Below are 7195 nucleotides of genomic sequence, written 5' to 3'. Positions count from 1 at the left end.
AGAAATAAGTTCATTCAGTAGCGTTATTTCTTTTTTTACTGTCATCATGTACACTTTTCTTGTCTCAAAGACGCCAGCATCCCCACCAAAGCCTAAAAATAAAGTATACCAGCAAAATGACAACATCTAGCACATTTCACATTTCTTCCGCAAAGAAAGAGCAAAGTCGGACAGGGGAGCTCCCACTTGTGGCGCTCTATAAAGATGTTTGACTTTTCACCAACTCAAAAAGGCTCAGCCATAAGGCCAAGCCAGCCAAAAATAACTTCAACTCATTGGTGTTCCTCTCCACGGAAATCTTTAGTAAAAGGCGAAAGACTTGTGCGTTATGAAAAGAAACAAGAGTCAGAACAGGCCTGTCTCAGAGAGCAGCTGAGGACCCTAGTCGTCCCAGCTACCACCGTCGCGGTGCGCCTCCCTTGGCTTGCCGCGTGCTAAATCCCAGCCTCCCTTCCATTGCCCCCCCAGCATCTCCAGCCTGAAAAATCCAGGCCTGGCTTTTACATGGAGACTACAAAGTCTGGGAAACGATCAGGCGTCTTCAGGGAGTCCGCGACCAATCATCGTAGCTGAAGTGCACTGTGTTGTTGAGCGGGGTTCCCTGGGTGATATCAGCAAATCAACTGACTGGTTGTGCACAATTCACTTGATAAAAACTTAGCCGCATTTTCCTTCAGCCACTGTAAAAGTTTGACTCCTAACTAAACGTGTGTCAGAGCTTGATTTTCTACAAAGCAAGAGAAAGGTGCACCGTTCCCGGCGGCACACCAAAGCCTAGAAATAAAGCATACTAGAACAACATCTAGCACACATTTTGATGTGGATTTTTCAGGCCAGGCGATAGACCCAGTCAAGGGCCAGTTGAAGCTGGGTCCAGGTCCGGCTGAGTCCCCACACCTTAATCTTATCTCTCTTAAGTTTTTGTCTTCTCGAAAAATTCTAAGTGTTCAAATCTTCTTCAGAGAAAAATGCACAGAGTCAATCAGGTGCCAGAGATCAGAGAGGTTGAGTCCAGAAAGCTTTATTCTACAAACACATAGTCTACAAGCATGAGAAGTCCTGCAGGAGCATCTGAAAGTCTCAAAAGATACATCATATTATATACCTGGGGTTGTACCCATCCCAAGGACACTACTGGGCGTGAATTGGCATGTCTTTTTTCATTTTCCCTTTGTCTGGTTGGTGCACTTTTAGCCAGCGTCAACTGCTACGTCAAATTTGTCTTTTTTCCTAGAATTTGGCTTCGTCTCTCTTGGGATCATTGCTTATCTCATGTATCATTGCTTGTCCATTTTAAATACGCTTCACACGCATTTTATTTTCAAAGGGACCTGAATTTCTGTCATTTGCTTTCTTAAAAACTTTTGAGACTACCTCAAAATTAGCAACAGGTATGACAGGAGTGAGTATGATATAAGTACAGCACATTCACAGGAGCATACACAGATGAGTAAAATATTGGGGAGTCACAAGGGGAGCAACAGGAGCATGGTCATCTGTATATGGGGAACAATGGGGAATAATGTACGGGACAGAGGGACTTACCTTTGAGGTTTAGTGTGGTGCCAAGGACAACCACAGTTGCAAATGGGCTGTGCTCTGACAGAGAGCTTCCTGAGAGACAGAGTAGGGGAGCGTGCGTGTGTGAGTGTGTGTATGTGGGAGAGCAGCATGGGGAACGATACAGGAGTGTGCATGTGGCAGAGTAGAGGTGTGTGTGTAGGAGATAGTGGAGCTGTGTGTGTGTGAGGGAGTTGGGAGGGGGTGAGTGAGATACAGAGGCAAACAGAGAATCAGGTCTAGGATAAGCAGAACATAAAACAGAACACAATGGGATTTGCACACTTAGAAAAAATATACAAACATATTGCACAAAATCTGACACTACATTTCCCCCCTTTCGTGATGTCTTACATTACGAAATTGGTGTGGTGTCAGCCATTGGTTCATAATACATGTAAGGCACAATCACCTCCATGGATCCAATGCTTACTAGCTTGAGCAGCATGTTAAGACGTGGAAAAAAGAAAATTTAGTCAAAGATTAAATGACAACCTTAAGCAGATCTTCGTCTTTGGTCAACAACTATTTAAAGATTAAGCAGCAGATCTATCACTTCAAATAGATCTAATAAACTGAATCAATTAATTAAAATAAAATCTACATATACATCCAGTGTACCTTCTTAATTCACCTAGTAAATAATTATAAAGCACAAGGTGAAACTATGAATGTAACATTTATGTGACAAAAATTATTCATGCATGAGTAAATATATGATGAAAATCACATTGCACAATATGTGAGCAGTGTACATGATTTGAGATACATTGTGAGCTCATGAATATATGTTGATGCGTGAGTCCATTGATGAAACAGTTCTTGATTGGAGAAACTGTTCAATCCTGGGAAGCTTGATATATGAGTGTGAATCAAACACACTTGAGATCTTCCAGCCGGAGATCTCGTTAAGGGGCAGAGCACGTCTTACACCCCTGTTGTTACTCCTGTGGAATAGTGCGGTTTCTCAGACGAATTGAGTAGCGGGTTTCCGCAAGAGCATGAGCCGCCCGTTCTACGCGGGTTTCATGCGTATCCCTCTTTCTTCTCAACTCATTTCGACAAAATTTCAGACCTCGGCGAATCACCTGAAGGAGGGCTCTCTTATCTGGTGGGAGATTGTTGCGAAGCAGGAGGTACTCAGCTTTGGTCAGGGTTCCCACCTCGCGAAAAGTGAGACTTTGGCGATTCCCTAGAAAGGGAGTCAGAAATGGCAGTTGAGGTGCCTCAATGACCTGCGGGTTGAGTGGGTTGTCGTCAACGGCTCCTGATGAAGAAGCACCACCAGAAGTGCTGGCGGAGGCATCAGTTGGAGAGATTTCTGGCGAGGGTGGCTCTGGCATCTGCTGCTGATCAGGCTGCCATGGTTCTGGATGCTTCAGGGGCTGCTGCCAAGGCTCGAAGCTCCATTGTGGTGGACGATACGGCAGAGGCGCAAGTGCAGGAGGTGGCATGGGGTTGGACCACAGCATTGGTCCTCTCAGCCCGATGTTTTGGATTGGCTGGTTCATACCAAGTTGGTTGTAGACTGGCAGTTTCGGACAAGGTTGAAATTCTCCCTCACACTGTAGGTTAGGCATGCATTGAGGATTGCACCACCATCCTTGGTTTGGGTCAGTCATGGTTTTTTCTACTTGGATGAGACAGACAACATTAGCCATCATACCAAAAGGTGTGTAGTGAGGCATAATGCTTGCGCCCCACCATTTTTCCTGCTCGTACTATAAACTTGCTATCCTCAAATTGTCCATATGCTGCTCTGCATTGTTGTGAGCTCCACATTACAGCAGTACTGCCTTTCATTACCAGGTTTTTATGAGTGGAGAATAGAACATCTGATCCTAGGCATACAGTCACTACTTCTATCTTAGCTTTCGTGTATAGGAGTGTGCAGAACTGTACATTAACTATATCATAGGTATACTGCATTGGAACCTGACATATGCGTAGAACCAGACCATTGTACAGTGGGTAATATTGTTCAGTCCATAACTGTTGATTAGTCTGTATATGCTTTACACGAATTTGTAAAGGTGGGCGTAAGAGTGGATAATCTGGTGAATTCACTGAGTTTGTACTGTGACGGTCATAGGTATCTGATTTGTTGAAAGCAACGGGTCCGAAGGGTAATTCATCTAGTATGTTTTGAAGACTTTGATTGTGTGCTCTTTGGTCTTTTGACTTTCTTTTTCCTCGCCTATATCGATATTTTTTCACTGGGGCGTGGTCTGCCATTATTCAGTCGAATCAAGCGTCGAGTCGTCTAAGCCAATAACAAAATCCAATTGCCTCAATCGGTCATCTGATTCAGTTACGGTTATAGAGTGTTGAATTTGCAGCGGGAACTGTCCTATTGCTTTCGCCGTTCGACTAATCATTACTCATTACTTGAGTGGCAAAATACAACATACAGTCACCAGTATCAACAGCAAAAAGGTACCAAGAAACACTGCAATTAATGACAGAACTTTAGACGGAGATAATTTGTTGAGCCAGTTCCACACTTTGTCCAGCCATTGAGGTCTAGTGTTCCAATTAGAATTTCGAACATGTTCATCTCTGGCTATTTTCATCTGTTTTAGTATTTTAGTTAAGTTTCCATTTGTTTGCTTTGGGTTGGGTTGCTCTAGGACTTCTAGTTTTATGACGGTTTTTGGTGAATGTTATCATTTTGCTTGCTAAGTCTTTCGTTATAATTTTGTAGGTCTTGTTCTCTACACACCAGGTCTTTGAACATTTTATGACTATGTCTATTGCACCTTTCATTTTACATTGCATACTAATTGGAGATAAATTTATGTTATCATGGTTTGGTTCTACTGTCAGGATTTGGATGTGAGTGTTCAAGCTTTCATATTTGATGGCTATGTTAGTGTTATTCACTAGGCCTTTTTTCATTGCTGTTATTACTCCTGCTGCTAACGCACACTCAGTAAATTGTTCTCTATTAGTTTGGGAGTGTTGTATGTCCAAATCCAAGATTCTACTGAGAAATAGCCAGGTCATCATAACTGTTACTGCTATTCCTGCCCCAATCTTCAGTTTTTTAGTCTGTGATCTTTTCCCATTTTTTTGTTTCCCAATTAAAATACATGTTTGGATCTGTTTAGGCGCTGGCCCTTCTTTGGGGTATGACATTGGGGTTTCATGTTCAGTCTCATCTGGTTACAATTACTACTCTGTGTGTCCCCACTATCCTCTCTCCTCCTTTCAATCAGTCTTTGTGATCGTCTTTGTACTGGTGAAGAAATGTCTCCTTCTTCTTGGCTATCTGTCCGAGGCCGGATATCTCCCTGCGGGGCGGCGTCGTCGCTCCTGTCCGGTCCGGGCTGTGATCTCACAGTCTTGTTTGGATCGTTTGCTCTGCAGCAGTGATTAAGGTGAAACCAAATGGTCTTACCTTGCACTTTAAGGGCAGTAGGGGTTGCAAGAGTAACCTTAAATGGACCTTCACGTCTGGGTTGATCCCACTTCCTTTTGAACACCCTGACGTATACCCAGTCACCCGGTGTCACCTTTTGCAGCTGCGGCTGGATCTCTGCTTCCCGATCCTCTGCTGCTGCTTTAGTCTGTTGAAACACAACTTTATGTATTCGAGTTAAGTGCTGCAAATATGCTGTCAGTTCTCTTTCACATTGTTCTAGAGGTGGCCCTTGATAGGGTCCTCTAAGATATGGCACAGGCATAGGTCTTCCAGTCATCATTTCATGAGGTGTTAGATGTGTTAGTCGGTTAGTTTGTGATCTCATAGACATCAAAGCAAGTGGCAAAGCATCCATCCAATTAAGCTTATAATCACTATCTGCTCTTATTTTTGCTAATTTAGCTTTCAATGTTCCATTGGCTCGTTCTACTACACCCTGAGACTGAGGGTGATACACACATCCAAACTTCTGTTTGATCCCAAGCATTCTTAATGCAATTCTCATTATATTCGCTACAAACGCAGGACCATTGTCTGAACTGATAGTGTCTGGAAAACCAAATCTTGGGAAGACTTTTTTACACAAAAACTTAGCTGCGGAATTAGCATCTGGACCTTTGGTAGGAACAGCTTCTACCCACCTACTGAATCTGTCAATGACCACAAGAACGTATCTGTAGCCTCTTATACGCTCCGTCATATCAATATGGTCCATCATTAGGTGTCTAAAAGGACCATCCGGTGGAGGTATGTGGGCTATAGGCGCTGAAAAAGCTTTTCTTACATTATGTTGCGCACACACAATCGTTCAAAGTTTCATCTACTGAAGCTGCTAAAAATGGTGACCACCAAACAGCTCTAAGGCGTTTTAATATCTCCCCCCTTGCGCAATGGTCTTGACCATGCGCATTAAGAATAGCTGTTTTTAGCAGTGATGCTGGTAGCACAAAATGACCATGTGGACCACGCCACAAATCTTTATTTGGACTATCTTGTGTACATTTGATAGCTCCTTGTTTAAGCCAAACAGTATATTCATAAACACTAGCTTGACGTTGTGCTTCTATGAGTGAAGACAAGGTATGTAGAGGTTCACAGTCCTCTGCTACCAGCAAGGGACCTGTGCATGTTTCAGTAGCAGCTTGCTTAGCTGCCTCATCAGCTATATTGTTTCCTTTAGCTATTAAAGAGTCAGTTTTCTGGTGTGCTGGACATTTAATGATGGCTATGGTGGATGGAAGCTGAACAGCATCTAGGAGGTCTGAGATGGCAGCACCATGTGTAACTGGTGTACCATCTGCTCTGTTAAAACCTCGCTGTTGCCAAATTTTGCCATTGATGTGACATACACCATATGCATATGCTGAGTCAGTGTAAACATTCAAACGCTTGCCTTTGGCTAATTGACAGGCTGCTGTCAATGCTTTGATTTCTGCCAGTTGTGCAGAACAAGGTTGAGGTAACTTTTCTGCTTGTACCTCTGTAAATGTATTGTCAGGGTTTAATTGCACCACAGCATATCCAGCGTGATTTCCTGTGGCATCTCTGAAACATGAACCATCAACGAAATAAGTCACATCTGCTGGTATTGGTTGATTATACATATCATCTCTTGGTTTCATAAAAACCTCTGTCTTTTGGACACAATCATGTGGCGTACCTTCATCGGGTAAAACCATACGCGTTGCTGGATTCACTGAGTTGCAACGTTGGATAGTTAATTCTGGTGCAGAGAGAATTACCTCATAACCAGTTTTTCTTGCTTGAGTTAGGACAAATCGGGGACTAGTCAACAATGCATGTAATTGATGAGATGTATATAAAATAACAGGATGTCCCATAGTAATAGAGGATGCCTTTTGAAATGCAAAGACAGCTGCAGCTAGTCCTTGGTAGCAGGGTGGTAACCCTACTTCAATATTATCCAGTTTGGTGCTGTAATAAGCTAATGGTTGCTTACCAACTGGAGTGTCCTGCATCAATACTGCACATGCATAGCCCGATTTCTCTGCAACATAAAGATAAAACGGTTTACTGTAGTTTGGATTTCCAAGTGCAGGAGCAGTCTGTAAATCATGTTTAAGCGCTTGAAAACTTTGTTCAGCAACATCAGTCCACTGTAATGTGGCTGAGCTGTCTGTTTGTCCCACAGCACGAATCAGTGCTCTCAGAGGTGCAGCTTTAATAGCATAATCACAAATCCAAGCTCTG

General features: G+C 43.1%; 1 non-coding gene across 1 annotated transcript; it reads right to left on the bottom strand.

The window, feature by feature from the left end:
- Positions 1–233: 233 nt before the first annotated feature.
- LOC121196243 lies at positions 234–348 on the bottom strand. The gene has a single exon (XR_005895715.1). It is a non-coding gene; the product is annotated as a U5 spliceosomal RNA (small nuclear RNA).
- Positions 349–7195: the final 6847 nt, after the last annotated feature.

Source organism: Toxotes jaculatrix, chromosome 16 (assembly GCF_017976425.1).
Source record: "Toxotes jaculatrix isolate fToxJac2 chromosome 16, fToxJac2.pri, whole genome shotgun sequence".
NCBI lineage: Eukaryota > Metazoa > Chordata > Actinopteri > Toxotidae > Toxotes > Toxotes jaculatrix.
The sequence above is the reverse complement of the archived record's forward strand: the minus strand, read 5'-3'. Positions and strand labels throughout refer to the sequence as shown.